We start from the raw sequence: 24117 nt of genomic DNA on the forward strand, positions 1-24117 counted from the left end.
TTATTTGTGCTTTTTTGTGCTTCTTTGAAGGATTTGTGCTTCTTTGAAGGATCAGTGGAGTTTGCCCAAAACTATTTGATCCTATGTCATATTTTTTGCCTTTGGTCATCTCTTTTTCAAAGGTCTCCTGGTGTTTGGTCCTGAATCCCGATGCAGTAGTAGCAAAAGAGAGGTTTGGGAATCAATGCGGACAGAAAAGAGGCCTATAAATACTCAGACTAGGAGGGAACAAGTTTTCCAAAATATTAGAGTGGAAATTGACAGGACTACTTCTAGCAGAGAGATTATTGAGGACAAATGCACTCAGAGGACGATTTAAGAAAGATAGTACAGTTCCAGAGTGCTGAATTCCAAAAGATGAATTTCAAGGGTTAATAGCCGCTCTTTGCTTAATATGTTATTCTTCTCAGAATTTGCTAATCTTAGCTGTCAAGAGTCAATGATTTGATTGTCTTCATCTTAGCTACAGCATCTATTTATCTTGAGCAGGATTCCTTAACTTCTATGTGATATGAACACAATTGGAAATTTAGTAAAACCTTTGGATCCTTTCTCAGGGTAATATATAAAATGGAATGAAAGTTTTGGATTACAAAGAAAAATCAGTTACATTGATATAGTCAGATTTTTTTTTTATAAATTCACAAACCCCAGATTAAGAATCTCTGTTCCTAGTTATATTCTTCTCTCTTCCTTTTTCATAATGCTTTGTAGTAGATATGCCATAAAGCATCATGACATTTGATATGAATGTGCTTTGATATGGACAAGCTTCTAGGAGAAGAAGGTAACCATAGCTATGTCATAATCAGATTAGGGAGGTGTATGGGAGAAAGCCACAAATGACCAAATCATAAAATGGCAATCTTTGGTGTAACAAATTTCATTATTTTCCTTCTCAGTTTGGGATGGTAATGCCACTATTTCAAGACTCTCCTTAATTTCTGTCACCCACATCAAATTATCTCACAGTTACTTCTTTGATGCAGCTAGATAGTTCAATGAATAGAGCATTAAATGAATTCAAATAGAGTCTCAGACATCTACCTGCTCTGTGACCCTAGGCAAGTCACTAAACTTCTGCCTGCCTCTGTTTTCTACGTAAATGAGAATAGCTATGAGCATAAAATGACATAAGATTTATGAATGCTTTGCCATCTTTAAACTGTTGCATACATTTTAATACATTTTTAATGTTTCCTCCTGAGGAGAATGTAAGTTCCTTAAGGAAAGAGACATTTTTTGTCTTTGTATACTCAAACCCTTGACCATAGTGTCATACATATGGCAGATATGCTTAATAGATATATAGATCTGAATATCACATTTATCATGATAGAAAAAGACTGAGACTCCAACTGCATTTGTGAGTTGTTTATGAACTAAAACCATCAATTATGGGCAAAATGAAAGGAAAAAAGTGATTGCTAGAGACATGCTGTGGGGCAGAAGCATGGTGTATTCACTTTTATAGATGGAAAACAATAGCAGTAGATGGATCACCCTGATGTGCAGCAGTCAGTGGTAGGATGATATACTTTAATCCAAAGTGATGTACCACCTGGGTAGTTAAAAGAAAGGGCTTTAGTGAAAGGTCCTGTAAATAGGAGCTGTCATTTAACTGACGGGAAAACTCAGCATGGAAGTGGTGGAGTAATTCTGTTGCACAAGAGTGGAGGTTTTTCTTCTCAATATTGAGGGCTGACTGATAGGTCCAGAAAGGTAGAATGAAATTTTCAGTTCAGTAGCCCCAAAACTAACATGCCAATCCTCCTAATGTGTGTTATGGAAGCAAGAAGTGGTATAAATTATAAGGCATTGCTTCCTTTTGCCACAAGGTGCAAGACAGGTAATTAGTTTATTTTTTTTTCCTGTTTATAAAAACAGAATCTTAAAGTTAGAAGAAACTCTAGGGAATATCTAGTCCAACCCTCTCTTAAATGCTATGATCCTAGCATTGTGCAATTATAGATGGATGCTTCTTGATAATGCTACTTGCTAATGAATTCACTGCTATAATAGATTCATTTCTCCATATATTCCCTGATTTCCTTTGTAACTCTTAGAATCTTGAAGCAAATTAAAAAAAAAGACCTTGAGTCATGTTAAATTTCTACTAATACGTATAGTCTGTTATTGTCATTAGAACATGCAGCTCATAAGATGTTAATTGCACAAATGGACAAAAATGTTCTCATATTTTCAGGGAATGACATCCACAGGCCTGTTTCTTTTGAACCCACCATAATTATACACATTTTTAAAGTGGCTACCATCGAAGCATGGTTCTGTTATTTATACGAATGGATACACATATAAAATACTAAAATAAATAGGCACAATATATGTATATACATAATATAATGACTAAAAGTGAAATACTATAGTAGTGAAAGCCAGCTCTTGGAGGGGGAAAGAACATCTAATATAGGATCAGATGAAGTTAGGCAGAAGGAAATGGAAGGACTGAATAGGTTGGCAATTCCTAGTGGGATTGTCAATATTGTTTCTCAAGAGAGAGAAGCAGGAATTAAACTCAGGAGATCTTTGATTCTGGACTAAATTCTTCATAACTGTTTTGCTCTTCATTAGTCCTTAACATCAGGGTAATTAGAGTCATAAAAAAGCAAAAGTAACCCGGTGATTAGAGCTGTGGGTTTTTGAAGCTAAACTCAAAAGGTAACCATGTACCTAAAATCTGGAGGTAGATGTGAAGCCTGTGAGCTATGCAAATCATATTGCATTAGATATGTTCCCTATCAAGTTTTACAGGGGAATTCAATCCATTTACATTCAAAGTTATAAAAGCTCAATCCTAGGAAATGTTAGTATATGCATGTATATGTATATTTATGCACATATATGTTGATTACATATATACATACAAGTACTTAATTCAGTGTTTGTTTTTCAGTCATTTAAAAATTTTATCTTACTCTTTTTGACTCCATTTGTGGTTTGTTTGGCAAAGATACTGGACTGATTTTCTATCTCTCCATCTTACAGAAAGGAACTGTGGCAAATAGGGTTAAGTAACTTGCTTAGAGTCACAAAGGTAGGAAGTTTCTGAGATCAGATTTGAACTTAGGAAGATGTGTCTTTCTGATTCCAGACCTCGAGTTGTATCCACCCTATCCTACATTCCTTTTAATTCAATATAGTAGTCATTTTAGTCTTTTGGAATTCTAATAATAATAATATTTTGGAATTCTATTTGGAATTCTAATAATAATAATAATAATAATAATGATAATATTTTTCTCCAGATCCACTTCATTTGTCTTTGTTGTCTGCTTGTTTTTCTGTTTCCTACATGGTTTCTTCTGTTCTGCTCTGTAGAAAAGTATTTCTGTTTACAATAATTATTTGTGGTTTCCAATAATTTAGTGAATAATTTATTGATCTTGTTTTTCTATTTCTTCTGTGGTCTCCAGTATTCTATTCTCTAACAAAATAATTCTGTTGTCATTGAAACTATTGATCATTTTAATTTTTTTCATGGTTATTTCTAAACTATGGATTTCATTACCATCTTGCCTTAATACTCCTAAATACTTATCCTATGGGTTTTCTTCTTGTTTCTTCAATAAAATTATTCTCGTTTGTGTCAGAACTTTTCTTTCATCATTTTTGAGTACTTAAATTGTTTAAACATGACTTTTTCATAGATTTCTTATAGTTTTTTTATTTTTTGTGGGAACTCTTGCTGTTTTTAGGGAGATTATAAGCAGATAGACTCTCTAATGAGATCTCACTCTTAAAATCCTGCCACAATTCTGCATATTTAATTTTTAGAAATTGGAAAAAATTTTTAAATAAGTGATAGAAATTTGCTAATTAAAAAAATTCTTCTGTAAATCTTTTGTAAAGAAAAATAAAAAAATTTAAATTTAAAATTTAAAAATCTCTTGTGTAAATGTGGATTTCATACATTGGATTTTCTTTGAAGTGAAATATGTTCATTTTGTGATCTTTTTCATTTTGTAACCAGAAGTCATTATGTTTTTTTATTTCTAAATCAAAAATTATAGCAATGTATATTGTTTGAGAATTTATTATGTAAATTGGCAGTATTTTACACTGAAAAGAGAACTGGTTTGTGAGTCTGGAGGTCTGGGGTTTACTATGGTCACTGGTAACAGCATTGAGCAAATTATTCAATCTCTCTGGCAATGATTTTCTTATTTCTGAAAATAGGAGACTTGAACTAAATAAATTCTCCCATAGGTCTAAAATTTGATATTCCATAAATTGCAGTAAAGGACAAATTTGTCTTTCTCTAAGAATCATTTCATGATTAAGACTTTTTTGGCATGATGCTTTTTGTTGTGATTCAGAAGACTTTGGTTCTCATGATAAATTTGTCATTAACTACTATGTGACCTTGATCCAGTAATCATTGTATTTCTCCTGGGCTTCAGTTTTCTTATCTTGAAAATTGGGACTATTTTTGAATTTTGAAATACATTGTTGTCATAAGCCATAGGACTCTAATATGGAGTCATATGTGTTAGGGGTCCTAATGATCATAAATATATAAGCAGCCTGTACTATTCCCCTGTCCTGACTCATTCTGACCCTATGTCAAAAGTGTAAATGATTGTACATAACTCTTAATTAGACAAAGCTACTAGGTGACAGAGTAGTTATGCACTGTCAAACATTTCTTTGCTCCTAGATTTTGAATTCAGACTCTCTTTCTGGTCCCAATTCGAAAACTCCTTCACTTGAGTCTGGAGTCGGTAATCAACCTGAGGAATCTCCCCATTACACTTGTGTGGAAATGTCCTCTCCCATATCTGGCTCTGATTACTTTTTTTTTTAATCAAGCCTAACTTTGAGGTTGTCAGACCCTACTATGAGTGTACACTTTCACTGAAATATTGTCAAGGTGCACATCTCCCTCACATGAGTGAACCTGGCTCTATCACTGAATCTCTGATTGTGTTGCCATATAGTCTGTGTGTGTGTGTGTGTGTGTGTGTGTGTGTGTGGTATGAGCTTTGTTTTCATCTTTAAGTAATAAAGTTCATACTTTTAACAAGCTTCCTGGGGATCAAATCTTTGTAAGTTTTCCAATCTGGGTTTTGGCTCTAGTCAAAAAACTGAGATCAAATAGAGTGAAAATGAAGGAATTTTATCTGATCCCATCTCAGTTTTCTTCTAGGTATAATATTTATAAATCTATTTAATTTGTGGTATAATAATGCAAATGTTAGGTTATTCACATATGTTTTTTTCCTCCTCTTTAAGGTGTAAATCCATTGAGGAAATGTCATATTTTCAGTTCTCTTCTTGCTCTCTACAGGGCTCAGCAGATGCTATCCACACAGTGAGTGTTTGTAAAATGTTGATTAATGTTTAACTGACATTACTAAAGAAATGGAAAAAAAAATCCTTTAATATACAATGGATAAATATCTGTCCTTATCTGCCTGTACCAGTCCCTGAACAAGGATGAATTTCATTCATAGTTTTCTAAGGTTTTAACAATCAAAATCACAATCATAATTATAAGTGCTATGTAAAGAGGCACCTAGCATAGTGAGTTAATAGTTAGCCTTTCTTAGAACCAGGACACCTGTGTTTAGGTCTCAGCTCACCTTCTTTGTGAGACTCTGGAGTCACTTCTGGACAGTTCCCTTAGACTTGAAATTGAAGAAAAAGTGCTGTCCTGCTTTTGTAGAAAGTGTTTCCTATGTCTTGGAGATCATGGATCCAGGTTTTATCACTACTCTAACTACCTGTGACATTTATATAATAATTTCATTTTTGCCAAGCTTTTTTTATGTATATTATCTCATTGGAGTCTTCTGAAAATACAGCCTGTCAAATAATGAAGATGCCAATGGAAAGTGGCATTCAGACAGTTTGAATGATTTTTTTCTATGGCCACACAGGTAGTAGAAAGTTTTGGTGGAGAGATATGAGTATAGGTTGTTTTAAATCTAGTTCAGCAATCTGTCTACTACCCTACTTCCAGTGGTTGTTCATATAATGATCTCATCTAGAAGGTTATTATTATTTTGAACTCTTTATTATATCTCTAGAAGAAAGAGAACACAATTCAAAAAATATATTTTTTCCTGTACATTTTGGAGGTGCATTTTAGGGCAGGGTCAGCAATCTAGTTTTTCAATTGTATGGGATTATTTGTGAAAACAATGTAATTTATGTAATATCTTATTGAGAATACCCTGGAGGTGGCTTATGATGACTAAATCTAAAAGTATAGTAGATGATAGTTTTAGGAGTTTTATTTCTCTGTGATCATTTTAAAACCTCTAAAGAAGTTGCAATTATTGATATGCTAATATATGCAAATATAATGCTAATATACTAATGTTAAATTTTTCTTAATATATATTATTTAGGGTTAGGGTAGAGTAGTAGTACAGTGGAGAGAGAGCCTGTAGTCAAATTTGACCTCAAACACTTCCTAATTGTGTGACTCTGGACTAGTGACTTGACCTCTCTTTGTCTTGGTTTCCTCATCTCTAAAATACTATAACAGCAACTACCTTGCAGAATTATTATGAAGATTAAATGAAATAATATTTGACAAATACTTAGTTCAGTATTTGGAACATAGTAGGCACTATTTAAATGTTCATTCCATCCCTGACCCTCAAACCCTTTTAGTGAACATTTTTAATAAAAAGTGAATAGTCCAAGAAGAACTCAGAGATTTTTAGATTCCCAGTTTTTTAATATGAAATTCTTTTTACCCACACAGACTATAAACCATTTATGAATTTATAATATTATATAGTTAGCTGAAACTCAGAGATTAAGTGAGCTACTCACGTTCACATAAGTTAATGAGACTTATGGACAAAGTTTAAATTCAGATCTTTCTTCAAATTCTCCTCTTCTAAAATTCTGTAACTCTTTGATTCTGATTTTCTCAATTTTTACTTTATAGTGGTAACTGACAACTTTTTCTTGATGAACAGTGCATTTATAATCTGTCTTTGCTGACCTGCTCTAAACTTAATTGCTTTTGAACAAATAAAATCTAAAATCTGTAAATCCTCATTAGGGAGATATTAACCCAACAGAAGTATAATGAATAGCTATGTTTATTATTCATTTGCCTTTCTGATAAATGCCTTTTCATCACATAGTGGGCCCATTTTAAATGTTTGTTGAGTTGTCACATTGAACATAATTGACACAAAATCAACTTTCTAATTGAAGTGCTCCAAAGCTACCAGTGTGAATGCTTGGGTATTTTTCCATATAATATCTTTCCTGTTTCTCCCCAGTTGTTAATCCTCTTTTCATATTAAAATTGCCTTTCATTACTTGATATATACTCTAAATTTATCTATCTGTGCATCTATAGCATTCCTTCTAGTGGAATATAAGCTTCTTGAGTACAGGGACCATTTCATTATTGTCTTTGTACTCTCAGCACCCCGTATAGTGATTTACACATTTATTGCTGTTATTCTGTTGTTTCACTAAAGGTTGTCACTTCTTTGACCTATTGGGGTTTTCTTGGCAAAGATACTGAAGTGTTTTCCAATTTCCTTTTCTTGAGCATTTTACAGGTGAGAAATTGAGGCAAACAATTAAGCAACTTGCCCAAGGTCACAGAGCAAGTAAGTGCCTGAAGCTAGATTTGAATTTAAGGAGATGAGTCTTCCTGAGTTAAGGTCTGGCCCTATCCATTGTGCGACCTAGCTATTCCTTGACCTCCATGTAAGAGGTACTTAATAGAGTTTTGCTAAATTGAATTGAATTATAGCCTTAATCAATGTACCACTTTAGGTGTGAGTCTGCTCTACAACATTCTCGAAAAATTGATATCAAATTTTACTTAAAGACCTTAACTTTCTTGATCTGAATTTTGTTAACATTCTACATTGAGGTCAAGTGGTTTTATGACAATGATTCCTCTCAAGAAATGGTTCCAAGCACTTAACTAGCAATTGGCTTTGAGAGACAAGTTCAAATTATACAAATTCTTTGAATTAGTAACATAGAACATTAAAAAAATGGGGGACAGTGGGGATTGCAAATTAAAGAATGCTGCATTAATTTCAATAATATTCAAAAACAATTTCACTTTAATAGCTTCAGAGACGTAAAAGACATTTACTGAACTAGTAAAAATTGCTTATTTTTAGAACCCCAAAGCCTAATCTTAGTTTGTGCTTGTCTCTCTTAGGCTGAGAATCTTAAAATGTTTCTTTTCTAGATCCTTCCAAGTACTTATCTATTTAGAATAGAAATGTTTATTATTTTTAAAGAATTAATTCAGAAACTGCTAAATAAATGTGTTAGAATCATATTGGAAGGGACATCAGAAGCCACCATTTCAACCAGTTTCTAAGAAGGAATTCTCTCTATATCATCCCCAATTAGCATTCATTTAAAGACCTCCAGTTTCTGGGGAGACTCAGTACCTTGAAAAATAGCCTGTTCCATTTTAGAGAGTTCAAAAGCTATCACTCTGCTCCTTGGGGCTCTTTGGAAATAATACTAAAAGAGCATTGAAAGTATTCCCACCATAGGGACACCTGTCTGGAAACTTGTTGGTGCATATAGGGAGTAAGCAAATGTAAGAGGACAATATAGACAAACTACTTCACTCTAACATAAAAATTGTGACTCATGTGCTGTCTTATCCTATATGATAATGTGATTAGAAAAATATAATCAGCTAAAAGCTACAGAGACTCGAACAAACATGAAAGAATTCACTTTAAAGATCTACTCTTGACCCAGAAGAATTTGGGAATAAAAAGGGTTTATTTATGTGTAATTGTGGTCAGCTAAAGGACAGATTAGGGGATTAGCAGCAGCTGCAGTAGCTCCAGCCACTGCCAAAGTAGCATAAAGAGGGGTATAGGAGTTTGAGAGTTTCTGGGGGCAATTACACTTCCCAAGAACAGGCTGGTTTCCTAAAGGATGGTCACCATCAGGGGATAAACAGAAAAAAACAGGTATGGGGGAATGAGAGTTTATTTGGGGGAATCATGCTCCCCAAAGGAAGACCAAAAGTCAACTGAGAGAGGTGAGCTTTTAAAAGGGCAAGGTTTTCTGAGAAAAGAGATGAGGTAATTTAGGACATGTAGATGAGGGTCAGTAGCTCAAAGACTTAATCCTTTCAGTGTAGGGCAATAATCCATTGTTTTGTTGATAGGGGTTTGTCCTCTGTCTCAGGGCAGGGATTTACCAAATCCTTGCCCTGAGAGTGGCTAGACACTTTAAAGTTGATTGACCTCATATTGATAGCTTGGATTATGGGTTGAGGGGAGGGATGTATAAGTGGGTCACTGACCTTGAGCAGTAGGATAGAGGTCAGTGTTGAATGTAAGATACATAGGAAGCTCAGAGGGAACAGATTAATTATTGAATTTATTTTTCTGTTCCATATTTATTCTACAACAATAATATCATTAAGAATTTATTTAACAATACAAAGTAGTATCCAAGGAACAATTGCTACACATATTTACTCTTTATGGTTCCTAATTAAGAAGGAATGAAAGATACTTCAAACTGTCTCTAAAATCTTAAATTAGCATAGGACATTAACTTGTAGCTTGATTTATGTCTCATTTGTAACTTCTTTCCAATGACACTAGTTTTTAATCTTTGTCCCTTGAGTTTGACATCTATCCTCTTACATTCAGACTGCCTCCATCCTCTTCATCAGAGAGTGTCCATTGTTAATACATGCAGATATACTGCCATTGTAATGTATACCATGCCCATATTTTGTGAGTAAAGACAAGTTTGATTATAATAAATAGATGTGTATAAGTCAAGCTGCAGTGCTTGGGATCTGGTTGTGACAGTAACTACTCAGTCTTTCATGACAATTAAGAAAATTACGAGTTCTCATTTGCACAATACAGAAAGGCATATGACCTGTCCAACATCACATAGGTAGTAAATGGGAGAATCATTGCTTGAAGTACAGTATACTGACTTCAAATCCAGGAACCTTTCTATTTTACTATATTGTGTCCTCCATCAGAGAAAGTGTTTCTAACAGCTCTTGCTTTGGTATGCCTTTTTACTAAGGATAACTTTAGTTTCGGATTACAAACCAGGTTCACTTTAACTCTGAAACATTAGGATGGCTTGATAATTTGGGTGGAGAACTGGAAATTCCCCTTGATGCACATTCCATCCCACCTCCCTCCAAATGGCTGATTAGGCAGGTGAGGCATTTAAAAGAATATTTAAAAAAAATTCTCAGCTTTCGACTTGAACATCTGCTCCCACTGATTCCTATAGCCAAATTATCAAGCTCTAACAATGGGGTTTAATAAAGGAAATACAGACATTCTGAACTGAGGCAATTTTGAATGGTGCCACAGTAATATGGGATCTCACTGAGCAGGTCCCAATCAGTCAGAACAGTGAGATCTATTGAGAAGTCATGATCAAGTAGCTATTAGGCCAAACCTTATTGTCAGAGTTCCTCAATTTATTCAGCTTTTCTTCAGAGTCCTAAATCCTGAAGCTTCCAAATATCAAAAGGGTTCAATATCTCACCAAAGAGGTATTTAAAGAAAATTGGCCCCCAAATTACCGCACTATTGTCATATGTTCTTATCCAGTTCATATAAAAGCTAAAGTAGAAGCTATTTTTAAAGTCTCATATAAAGGGGGAGAAGGAGGATAAGCCGCAACTTTCAAAAGTTTTCTTATCAAAAGTTTGGACCTAACTTATTTTTTCTTCCTTTTTTTGGCATGATAATTTGAAATAATTGAATTTGAATACAGTCATTTTATTTCTACTTAAAAGGAAAAACTTTGCCATCTTGCAAGCTAGTAATTTGTATCTAGAATTCAAGTAGCATTTTAGAAAATCTGACTAACATGGAATGAATTCATCATATTTTAGGTAGTTACCTTGTAATTGCTTTCCTTATTGACTTGTTTAAGACCTAGTAAAAACACTGGAAAACCAAATCCTCAAAATATAATACAAATTATGCTTTTGCATCCAAGGTTTTTTTTTCAATCTTGCTTTGCCTAAACTAGACAAATTATTTTCTACTTTTCTGAAAAAAGATAGATTATACTAGTATAATTTCAGAGTCTTCCCTATTCCTTGGCAAAAACATTTTTATTTTGGTCTTCATGACTTTGTTTACGGTGGTCTCTACCCCTGAAATTCTCTATTTTCTATTGACTGAGAAATTTAGAGTCATTTCAGAAAATATTTCCTTATATGTTTGTCTCCCCACTATAGTACTCCTTTGATATGTCATCAAGGTGTGGAGGTGGCTTTGGGTTCTTGAAAACAATGTCAACAGGCTTCAAATTCTAGTAGGTCCTACAAAGCTTGAAAAGGCTTCAAGGATGGATGTGGTGATTATACTTGTATGTGTCTCATCTAAGAACCAGTCTAATCTGATTTGTATCTGTTCAATATTAGGATGCCCTTGGGTATGACTTTAACAACAAATCCAGAAGGTTCTCATATAATATTTTTTTAAATTTTTTTTAGGTTTTTTTTTTTTTTTGCAAGGCAATGGGGTTAAGTGGCTTGCCCAAGGCTACACAGCTAGGTAGTTGTTAAGTATCTGAGGCTGGATTTGAACTCAGGTACTCCTGACTCCAGAGCCAGTGCTCTATCCACTGCACCACCTAGCTGCCCCTCTCACATGATATTCTTTTTTTTCCCTTTTATGACACAAATGTTTTTTTTTAAATTTTTATTAAAGATATTATTTGAGTTTTACAGTTTTCCCCCAATCTTGCTTCCCTCCCCCCACCCCCACCCCACAGATAGCACTTCGTCAGTCTTTACTTTGTTTCCATGTTGTACCTTGATCCCAATTGGGTGTGATGAGAGAGAAATCATATCCTTAAAGAGAACAGAATTCTCAGAGGTAACCAGATCAAACCATAAGACATCTGGGTTTTTTTTTTTTCTGAATTAAAGGGAATAGTCCTTGTACTTTGTTCAAACTCCACAGCTCCTTATCTGGATACAGATGGTACTCTCCTTTGCAGTCAGCCAAAAATTGTTCCCAATTGTTGCGCTGATGGAATGAGCAAGTCCTTCAAGGTTGAACATCACTCCCATGTTGCTGTTAGGTTGTACAGTGTTTTTCTGGTTCTGCTCATCTCACTCAGCATCAGTTCATGCAAATTCCTTCAGGTTTCCCTGAAATCCCGTCCCTCCTGGTTTCTAATAGAACAATAGTGTTCCATGACATACATATACCACAGTTTGCTAAACTATTCCCCAATTGAAGGACATTCACTGGATTTCCAATTCTTTGCCACCACAAACAGGGCTGCTATAAATATTTTTGTACAAGTGATGTTTTTACCCTTTTTCCTCATCTCTTCAGGGTATAGACCCAGTAGTGGTATTGCTGGGTCAAAGGGTATGCACATTTTTGTTGCCCTTTGGGCATAAGTTCCAAATAGCTCTCCAGAAGGGTTGGATGAGTTCACAGCTCCACCAACAGTGTAATAGTGTCCCAGATTTCCCACAACCCTTCCAACAATGATCATTATCCTTCCTGGTCATACTGGCCAATCTGAGAGGTGTCTCACATGATATTCTTATGGAAAAGATAGATCCTAGTTTATGAAATGACCATACCTTAAGATTATTGAACCTGAAAGGATATGTCTATGGAATAATGATATACCATAAAGATTTATCTTTGCCTTTCTTGAATGTGTCTATACATTAGATAGATGAAGACAGAAAGCATTCTCATATAATGTACAAATTAGTCTAGAAATTAAATGTATAACTTTATTCCTAAATGAAAGATTTAGATTTTTGTAGCATCTTGATGTGCTGGAACATAAAATTTAGTAGTGACAAATCTCAATATTATATCTAAACTAAGAAATTTAAGTCCTTGTACTTGTTAAAGAAATAAAGATAATGAAATCAAGAAACATTTATTTAGTTTGGGACAGAGAGTGACTATTGAAGATGATGCCTAAGTTCCAAAGACTGGGTGACTTAAAAGGTGATATTACCTCTTGAAGGACTTTTGGAGAAAGGTAATGAGTTCAGCTTTGGATGTGCTGAGTTTAAGGTGTCTACTGGATATTAGAACTGGACATAAGACTGATAGCTGAAATCCAGTTGTAAATACATGACTGGGGGTATGGAGAAAGGTTATGACTGGATGAAGAGATTCGAGAATCATCTGCAGATAGATAAGTGGATTTATGGTTGCTGATGAGCTCACTTTGCAAAATCATTTAGGACTAGAGAGAGGACCTAGGACAGAACCTTGGGAATCTACATGTTTAATGTATCTCACCTGAAAGAAAATCCAACAAAGGAGTTTAAGAAGGAATAGAAGGGATAGGAAGAGAACTAGGGGATTGTAGTGTCACAAAAACCTAGAGAAAAGGAAGGAGCAAACAGATGATTGAGAGAGGGTTGAGGAGAGACCAATAAGAATGATAATTTAAAAAAAAACCCTTTAGCTTTGACAATTAAGAAATTATTTGTAACTTTGGAGAAAGAAATTTCTATCAAATGAAATCAGAAGTTAAACTGCAGAAAGTTAAGAAGAGAATGAGAGAAAAAGGGCACAGATTCTAACGGTTTTCAAGAAGAGGTTATGCTGAGGCATTGGAGTTTATTAAGTGGTGGGGTGAAATGATCAGATGAGTTTTAGGAAGTTCACTTTGACCACTGAATGGCAGGGAACAGACTGGTGTGGGGAAAGACTTATAGCAGGATTACATGAGGTAATCTCTAAAATGCATTTAGTCCTCTGTGCTAGATACTTGAAACATAACATGGTAGGCCCCCCAGTTTGTTGCTAGCAGCTGACTTTTCCTTTGACTTTCAAGGAGGCCCAGAGGGAAGTGAACCACAGCTGGCATCTCCTTCCCTCCTCTCCCTTCACCATCAATGACTTACACTTTCTTCGGTCAGCACTCTTTCCCTTAACTCAAACCATGCTCAACCTTGATGTTCATAAGACTTTGAAGAAATCAAATTGAGTTTCTCACCCCCTGATGTGCACATAAAATAGAGAGAAAGAGAAAGAAGTATCCTCAAAACTAATTCCTGTAGGACAGTACAGTGTTCTTCCTATGTGGAGTACTATTTTTGACTGTCTGTCAGAATGACTAATCATATCTCTTTGCTCTCCTCTCTACCTCATTTTCAAGTGACTTCTTTTTTCTGTAATTCATAAATCCTGGCTTTCATGTGAGGCTTCTATATGATACTTTATCAAATACCTGCTCAAAGCCTGAGCAGAAAATATAACCTATGTCTTTGAGTTCCTTCTCTCAGCTATTTCTTTAGTAATGGAATCTATTTTTTAAAAGGAGACATGCATTCATGGCAGTAATAGTAGATATACAGTGTTTCATCCAAGGATCTCTAAGCATTTGTCCCAAATCTTAATACTTTTCTAGGAAGCACGACTAAAAGCTGTATTTTTCATTGCTTTTTTGCATAGGTGTATTTTGGCTACCTTCTCAAATGAATCGTAGAAGCCAAATAGTTCATTTTGAGTTGATTGGTGACAAATTGAAACTTTGCAGATAAGTGGAAAAATAAATATGGTTAAAATGTCCTATGTATAATCAGAAGTATTAGCTTTTGATCATTCCTATCACCACTCTTGATTCATTTCGCTGCTCTTGACCTGGACCTTGGAATCACTAACATGACCCACATCCATTGTATATTCATGCCCATCAGGAAATTTAGAATGATTTTACTGTGGTATGAGGACATTCTGGGATAAGAATTATTTCTAACTAATTAACAAGTATGCGGATTAGATGCTGAATCTAGATGAATTCATTTTGCAATAAAAGTTATAATCTATTATTCTCCTGATTTTTTGGGGGGGAGGGGAATGGTGGTGGTAAAAGTGAATAGGGCTCTTCCTCATGTTTTTTTTTTTTTTTTAAATTTTGGTTGGAGTTTCTTGGAAGTCCACAACTTTCATTTGTTAGGGACTTTGTAAAATACAAAGACAGTAGAATATTCTCTTCAATTAAAAATTTATTAAGCACCTACTTTGTCCCAAGCACTGTGCTACATTCTGGGAGTACAAATAAGAAAGACTGTGCCTGCCCTCAAAGAACTTTCAATCTGAGGGCAGAATCATACAAGTGAAAGTTGTAAAAGGGGTAAGGTTAACTTTGGGGTCATCTGGCCCAAGACCATCTTATTCATTGAAGTTGAGACTAAAAAAAGCTTTAGAGATTGAATTTGCAGTCTTATACCTGGATGTGGAGACAGAGAGCTGGGGTTTGATTTTTAGCTCTGTGATTTGTGACCTATGTGTGACATTGTGTGACACTGACAAGTCACTTCATTTATAGGGAATAGTAACTGTAGGAATTGTAAGAAAACAAAGAGAGATCACTGGAAACTGGAACAAGTAGAGAATGTTTCAATAAGATCTGAGTAAGAGTCAACATTTCAGTAAGCTCTCACTACTTGTAAAATGAAATGAATGTAATGAAAATGGCATATTGGAGGAACTCAAAGGAAATTGGTTTGACTGTAAGTGGTAATTCATGTTATAGAATAATAATGGGAAAAGGAAGGCTATGTTATAAAAGACTTTGAATATCAGAATGATATTCAATAAGTTTTCACTTGATCATATATAAAAAGATGGCTTACCAGCAAGCATTTGACTGCTATGGTCAGTATAATGAAGATATCCAATAGACATTGATTAAACATCTACTATTTGCAAGGAAATGTGTTAGACACTTAGGATATGAAGAAAACAAGGCTATTCTTATATTTTCTTAAAGAAGATGATTGTTTCTTAATATTATGCCATATTAGTCAATCAATAAGTGATTATTAATCCCTTATTATATACAAGACAATGTGCAAAGTTCTGGGACTCTAGAAGCAAAAAATGTCTTATTAGCCTGTAAGCTTCTTATGGTCATATATATATATATATATATTCAAACAATTGTACATACAAGTTATATACTGTGTAAATGGAAGATTATCTTAGAGGAAACACATTTATGGGAAAGAAAAAAGTGAGAGGGAATAAGAGAATGACATCATAAACATTTGAAGATTAATTTTGGACAGTGAGTAATTGAAGGAAGAGAGTAGAGACAGAACAGCAGTTTGCCTTTGTAATCATTTTACTAGTCCAATGGCTTTTTGTTTCAGTTCTCATTTTCTGTGATTTCAGCAGAAGACAAAAATCTCAAGATTGAAATTTAGTCCTTTTCTTGGAGAAATGAAAATTCTTTCATCTAAAGTCTTGGGGGCCTACCTAAACACTCCTTCTTGGTCTCTGTCTTTCTACCTCCAATATGTGGACCCACAACAAACTTCAGTTCTAATACTGGTTTTTATCTATCTATTTGATCTATGTGGATGGTTTCCAAAGTTCTATTTCTCCCTCTGACTTCTCACTGATATTCTAATTCTATCTTTCTGATGACATTCAACATTTCTACTTAGAAGTCTTTCTATCCCTAAAGTTTAAAATGCCGTAAATTTGATTCATTTTACCCCAACAGACAAGATAACCTTCTACTCCAAACCTCCCCTTTTTAAGGTCAGCAATGGTATACTGGAAAGAGCACAAGAATTATAATACTTAGATTCAGGGCCTGGCTTGAATATTTAGTAGTTTTGTGACATTGGATGAACTATTTTATGTCCTGAGCCTCAGTTTTCTCATCTATAAAATAGGACTATTCATAATTCCTACCTACAAAGTTGATATGAGGAAAAAGTTCTTCAATATATAAATGGAAGCTGGTGGTATTCTTTTTAACATAGTCATTTAGACTTGCCATTTTGAATTCATCTTTGAATCATATCTTCATCTCCTATATTCAAATAGTTGGTTCTTACTTTGAAATGTAAGTGACTTCTTTAAAGTTCATATTTCAAAGGAAGAATTGCTTATTTGAAAGCAGAAGTAAAGGAATAACTCAGAGGAGTCCAAAATGATGAGCCTAAGTGACTAAGTCAATATGAATATATTGCTTATGAATAAGGTCCTTTAGTCATGTATGATTTTATAGAAAATCAAATCAAGTTTCACATTTAAAAAACACTTGATCTATACTATCATTAATGTAGGAAATTCTATGAGGAAACTAGTAGCAACAAAGCTCAGAGTCATAGTCTTTTTTTTATGACTTCTGTATAGCATTTCACATAATCTCTCATTTGAAATTCTTTTCTTTTTTTGGAAAGAGGAAAGTTTCTTTCATCCATCTGGAATCATATGGGATTCTCTAACTACCATTCTATCTCTTTGTCTTTGATAACCCTTAAGGTCAACAGCTCCCAAACTGTATTGATTTCCCCTAAATCAGGTGAACTCCAAACTTCCCCTTTTAAAGGGCATCATTGGACCCTAAAAAAATCTAATATTTTGAGAGACAGAACTCAAAAGTAGGTCTTCCTGAATCTGAGGCAATGACTTCATCCATTAAGAGAGGCTACTTCTCATTAACATAAACATATAGTTTTTAAAGTATTTTTGTTTTCCCTTTTTGTGTACATAGACAATCATATTCTTTGGGTTATTTTAGCTGTTTGCCTGATGTCCACAGGGCAATCTCTGCTAGTCAACACTTTACTTAAAATCATTGAGCCCAGTTACTTCAGCAAACATAACACTTAAAGCTCCTGTGCTTTTTATTTATCAGCATTTTTCTTGTTATGCACAAAAGAAATTGTGTGCCACCAAAGGATCTGGTGGTAGAATAACACTTCTATAATTTGAATCTACTACTCTTAGTACCATCAATAACATGACATGGAAAAACCCACCAATAGAAATGGGAAAGGTAATTATATAAATGAAAGGATGTTATGAGTAATTTAAAAGAATTGTGATTATTCTTTCTATTACTAATATTAACTAAGTAATACCCTGGTAGGCTCCATTTAGAAAGAGAGTTATAGGACTAGAAACCTGGTAATCCTACTGTCCTTGGACCTGGACACATCTGGAGTATTCTGAAGAGTGTCCATAGGGAGACAAACAGCATGATGAAGGGGCTAATCCTCATGCCGTATGAGGATTGAGTGAAGGATCTTGAACTGATTACCCTAAAGAAGAGAAGGCTAAAGTCAGACATGCTAGTTATCTTTGAATGTCTGTCACTTGAAAGTGTATTTAAACTTGTTCTGTTTGATCCTAAATGGGAAGAAAACAAACAAGTGTTGAGAATTGCAGAGAGGCAGATTTCAGTTTATCATTACAGAAAGATCTTTCTAAAGACTAGAGCAATCCAGGGTGGTTAGGTGACGCAGTGGATAGAGCACTGGCCCTGGAGTCAGGAGTACCGGAGTTCAAATCTGACCTCAGATTCTTACTAATTTCCTAGCTGTGTGACCTTGGACAAGTCACTTAACCCCATTGCCTTGCAAAAAAAGACTAGAGCTATCCAGAAGTGGATTGGGCTGTCCCTGAAGTAATGGGTTCTCCCACATTGGGAGACTTTAAAATCTTGTTGACTACTTGTTGAGTATGATGTAGATGGAATTCTTATGCAGATGTGGGTTGGAATAAATGCACTCAGTTCTCTTCAAGTAATTAATAATAATAATAATAATAATAATAACTGAAATTTATATGCACTTTAAATATTGAAGCATACTTTACATATATTTTGTTATTTGATCCTCTCAAGATGTGAGGAAAGTACTATATTTTTGTGTTTATTATTCCCATTTTATGGATAAGAAAACTGAGACTCAGAGAGATTAAGATCAGTTAGGTTACAATACTAGTCGGAGTCAAATGCAATGTTTGAACTCAAGTCTTTGCTAAAGTAAGTAAGGAAATAAGCATTTAGGGGCTATTTTGAACTAGCTAGGTACTATGAGTATCTAGGTGGAAAACAGCTTAAAGTCAGGAAGATCCAACTTCAAATCTGACTTCAAACTCATACTAACTGTGTGTCCTTGGGTAAGTCACTTCACCCTGCCTGCCTCAGTTTCCTCATCTGTAAAATGAGCAGAAGAAGGAAATGGCAAAACACTCCAGTATCTGCCAAGAAAACCCCAACAGGGGCTATAAAGAGTCAGACATGACTGAAACAACTAAACAACATCATGTACTAGATAATTAACAAATAATCTCATTTCTTACAACAACCCTGGGAGAAAGATGCTTTTATTAGCTTCTTTTTACAATTGAGGAAACCAAGACAGACAGTGATTACTTGACTTCTTTGATTTCACAAAGCTAGTCAATGCCTGAGGCCAGATGTGAACTCAGATATCCTTAACTCCATGATTGGTCCTGCATTTACTGTGCCTAAAGGAAACTAGTGGCTGACATTTTTTAAATCAAAAGATCTAGAAAAGTTTTGATAGTTCCATTTTTATAGTTTTATATAGGTTTGGGGAAAAATGAAGATGAAAAATAATTTGGATATTGTCCATGGATTTGAATTAGAACTCTGGATGGGGAGGGAGTACTTGTAATTTTCAAAGTAATATTAGTAGAAAGACCTTACCTTACATTGTAGTACTTTCCTACATATTTATAAAGGGATTTCATTTACTTTGCATCATTTGATTCCTATAACAATCCTGTAATTGAATTGTTAACTTTATTTTTCAAATGAGGAATCAGATTCAAAGACCTAAAGAAAAGGATAGGTAATCAGTAAGTAGAAGCTTGATATTCAGTTGTTTCAGTTGCATCTGACTCCTCATGTCCCCATTTGGGACTTTCTTGGAAAACTGGAATGTTTGTCATTTCCTTTTCCAACACATTTGACAGATGAGGACACTGAGTCAAATAGACTTGCCCAGGGTCACACAACTTGGAAGTGTCTGAGTCTGGATCTGAATCTGTCTCTAGATCATACTCTCTTATCTGTTGACCCATCTAGCATTTGAATCCACATCTTCTATCTCCTGGCCTGGAAATCGATCAAAATAAGTTTCTTTTTTTCTGTGATTCCTGGTCTCTTAGCTGAGCAAATTAAAAAAAAAAAGAAAAAAGTTGAATGTAGTAACTGCTCTAAGATGATGTGTATTATTCTTCTATCAGAAGATAGATTCTATGTCAGAATTTACTATACAATATTCCAAACAGTATTAAGTCTTCTGAGCTCCTTATTGCTTTGTAGTTGCTGGTTTGATACTTCCAGCCTTCCAAAGACTTCTGATTTCACTTGTTGGACAATCCCTCTCTAGAGAGAGTGGGGTAGCTCAGAGTCTTGAGCTTCATGTTATAGAGTTAGGAAGGCCCGAGTTCAAAACTAGCCTCAGACACTTACTCTTTGTGGCATCCTTGGTCTCACTCTGCTCCAGTCTCTTCAACTGTATAGTTGGAATAATAACTGCCCCCACCTCAAAGAATTATTGTTAGGATCGAATGAGATACAATCAAGCACAGTGACCGACAGTTATTAGGCACTCAAATACTTATTTCCTTTCTCATTCCCCACCATATAAGGTCCAAGCCCTCCATGCATTACATTATGTTCTTTCCTTTGAAAGACACTGAGATACCTTTGAGCTAAAACACACCCGTCATACCTAAACCACCCTTTACTGCTCCCCTTGGACTCCTATGACTTCTATGACTTCTCGGGAGATTCTGAGACCTGAATCATGGGGCTTGACTAGGTAATTCTAACTTTGCTTAAGGGTCTCATCCCTTACCTGTTTACTTGCAGATTTTTAGTAGTTTAATCTTGACTACCTAGAAGATTGTAGAACAAGTAATTATGATAAAAAAAATTAAATTATCTCTTGGTGGTCAAATCTCAGATGAAGAATTTCTCCAAACCTAGGTTACTTAGGAAGTGTCAGTCCATTCTTGAAGTCCTCTCACCATGGAAGAATCAGTCAGAAATTATTTTCTGCTGCTAGAGCTTTCAAGAAATCAGATTCATCTTCATACTTGAATAGCCATTGAAATAAGATTTCAATAAAGGTAGTGAGTACTGATAGACAGAATAAGGAAAACTCTTTCATGTTAAAAATGCCAAAAATGTAATGAGACTTTAAGCATTTCTGTAAAGAGTGCCATGCGTTGGAACTATTTTCCTTCCTGTGTCAGGACAGCTTGACCAAAGACTGCTATCCCTAATATCTCTCTCTCTCAAAGCAGACCTGTAGAAAAAAGAAAATAAGTCTTACTAATCCTTTCTCTCCTTTCTAATCTTATATGGACAAAAGAGAGAATCATAGAACTAGAAGAGACTTGAGAGACAAGGAATAACAAAACCAACTCAAACAGGGTGGCCCCTATCTATAGGAAAATGCCCCTTAAAGGATTTGTCCAACCAGAATAGGGGCAGGGGCAGGATTGGCTGGTATCTTGGTAAAATTTTCAAGTTTTTCTTGGAATCCTCCCTATCTTTTTCTGGATCTCAGTACCACTTTTTTTCTCCTAGGAAATGCAATGTCCTTTGAAACCTAGGACTCTAATTGCAGATTCAGAACTTAGGACTGTAATATGTGGCTTTTACATCTTAGGTTGTAGAATTTTTCTGTTCGAAATCATTATGACCTTTCCTACTGGTTCTCCCTTGACTACAGAGCCAGGGGCTTTTACTGGTTCATCAAAACAGATTTCTGTGCTCCCATGTCTTTGCTCCCTTCTTCCCAGTTGAGTACTTGATTTGAGATAGTTTGGTTATATAAAAGTAGAAGGAGATTCCTTAAGAAATAGTGTCTCCTCTTATTCCTAATTCTCTCCATCAGAATTAATACCCCCTTGTTTCACTATATTTTGGACTAGAATTGAGGTCCCTTCCAACTCTGAGATTCTGTAATTTGTGGCAAATTATTGCACAAATCATTAAATCTATATAAAATTAATTTTGCTATATGTTCTATTTGCTTATGATGCTGAACTTTGTTCACAAATGTATATTCTTCATAATTTTATTAGAACACTCATCCTCTGATAATTTCAAACCAAATTAGAAAGTACAAGGGTTACACCTATATTTTCAAGTCAACTAGTTAGTGGAGAGGCAATTCTGCTGCCTATAAATAAGAGCTCTCCCTATTTTCCCCACTGACCCCTGAAATATAGACAGGAAGGTAATGGCAAATAATTACAAGCTCAGATACAATTGAACAAAAGATCATTCAACAAACATTGATTGTTGAGATCTTTTTTAATCTCAGCCTTTTAGAATCCTTTCATTTCATAACTTAGCATACTTATATTGAGTTGTTTCTCAGCCCTTTCAGCTAGACTTGCTTTTTCCCTTAAATATTTCTAGAACACTTTGTCTAAAACCTATTTTGTGCTCATCAAACCTCCCTCATATTATTTTTAGTTTTGTGTGTTCTGTATCACTGCTCAAGCTTGGCCTTAAATAGAATAAACTCCGTGAATGCTGGGACTGTGTCATTTCCTTAATTTTTGTATTCTTAGAAGCTAGCACGGTACTTTGTATTATAAATGTTTGTTGAATGTGCTGAATAACTGATTGAATGGGTGCCAACTCTAAGAAAAATGTTTGGCAGGGGTATGTATAATACTTAATAACCTATATTACTCTTTTCTTGTAAGTCACAGAAATTATGAGTTACCTAACCTCATTTCAATTTTAACTAATCCATGTCAGGAAAAATCTGTCAGAAGCTTTGGGTAGCAATTACATTTCTACATTCAGTATTGTATTGAGTTTTAGCATCATTCCATCTGGCAGAGTTCACATTCTGATTTCCTTTTCCTGAAGCCCCTGGCCTCAACATCTTTGGCAATTTTTCATTCTTCAGAGCTCCAGTAGGGATTAGGCTTCCATATAGCATACCATATTTTCCTCCCATCAAAGTCTATAGTTTTATGTTTTTACTTAAAAGCTCCTTGGATTGCAACTACCTTCTTTATAAAATTCTCATAGGGAAAAAGACCTTTTCCCTCAAATTAATGTCCTTTAGTATCAGCATATGATGATGAGAATTTTAGATCTAGGGTGCATTTTTCATTTCCTACTCTCCCTCATATTCATTGGCCATAATCCTAAATTCTATCACAAAATATAATTTGTAGTGCTTCACTCCTGAGACACAGAGGCTGAAGCATTACAACAGAATCTGTCTTATGAAACGTTACTTGTTGGCATTAGGGTAACAGGGCAGCATCTGGGGGAAAGAATATTCAAAATGAGTCATCTTGCACAAGATCTGAGCAGAAACAGAATTTAGAGTAAGTTACCTCTGGGCTAGCTCATACATTTGCCATCTCTCTTTGAAACAAGGCATGATTTAAATTATAAGGATTAAAAACTTGTGAGATTTTGCATGTAAGAAAAAAAGGGTAGAGAGAAATAAATGCCATTGTGGGAAGGAGAGCCTTCAGAAGGGATCTTAAAAAAAGCAGCAAGATTTTAAAAATAATTTTCTCTTTTCCCATATTTTGACTGCTATAGGAACTATTTTCTAATCATGCTCTACCCTCTCTAGCCTTTGTGCCATGGTGTACACCCATCACATCCATTTATCTGTATCTTTTGTTTCTTCAAAGATCAGCTCAGGTATGTAATGAAACCTAACCTCATGCATCTCATCTCCACTCTACTAGAAAGGAAGGACCCTTCCCTCCCCACATCCCTCATTTGACTCAGTTCATCTCCTAGATGCTTAGCTATTTCTATTTTGTTTTGTTATATTTTTAATATGATTTATTGCTATTCCTTCTTTTGCCTCAGCTATACTACAATCTCTTTAAGGAAAGGGATTGTTTAGTTTTTTACTTTAAATACTTACAATTTAGGAACAATGCCTTAGTCTGTGCTTAGTAAATCTTCAAGTTAACTGGTAAAATCACAGTGAATGCTTATGGTTAGCTAAAAATGTTATTTTATTTTTGCCAAAGTTTCCCTATGAAACAGAAATTGTCTCAAAACATTCTTAGAAAATATGTCAGCATTAGAATTTGGACGTGAAATTAGATTTATGTTCTTATTTTTCTTTCAAAATCTCATAAACATAGAGTTGCCTTCTGCTTCCCCACACATGTAAAATTCTCTTATTCTGAAATAAGGCAAGTTGCTGAAGTCAAGTACCATTTTTTTTCTTTTTTAAAATACATTCATAAACTCTACTATTTAGACAAAACACATGAGAAAATTTGAGAAGGAAAAGAATATGTTTGTAACTGATCTGCTTTCACCTCCCTCTCCCATAAGACTCAGTTC

This window comes from Macrotis lagotis, chromosome 7 (assembly GCF_037893015.1).
Source record: "Macrotis lagotis isolate mMagLag1 chromosome 7, bilby.v1.9.chrom.fasta, whole genome shotgun sequence".
Classification (NCBI taxonomy): domain Eukaryota; kingdom Metazoa; phylum Chordata; class Mammalia; order Peramelemorphia; family Peramelidae; genus Macrotis; species Macrotis lagotis.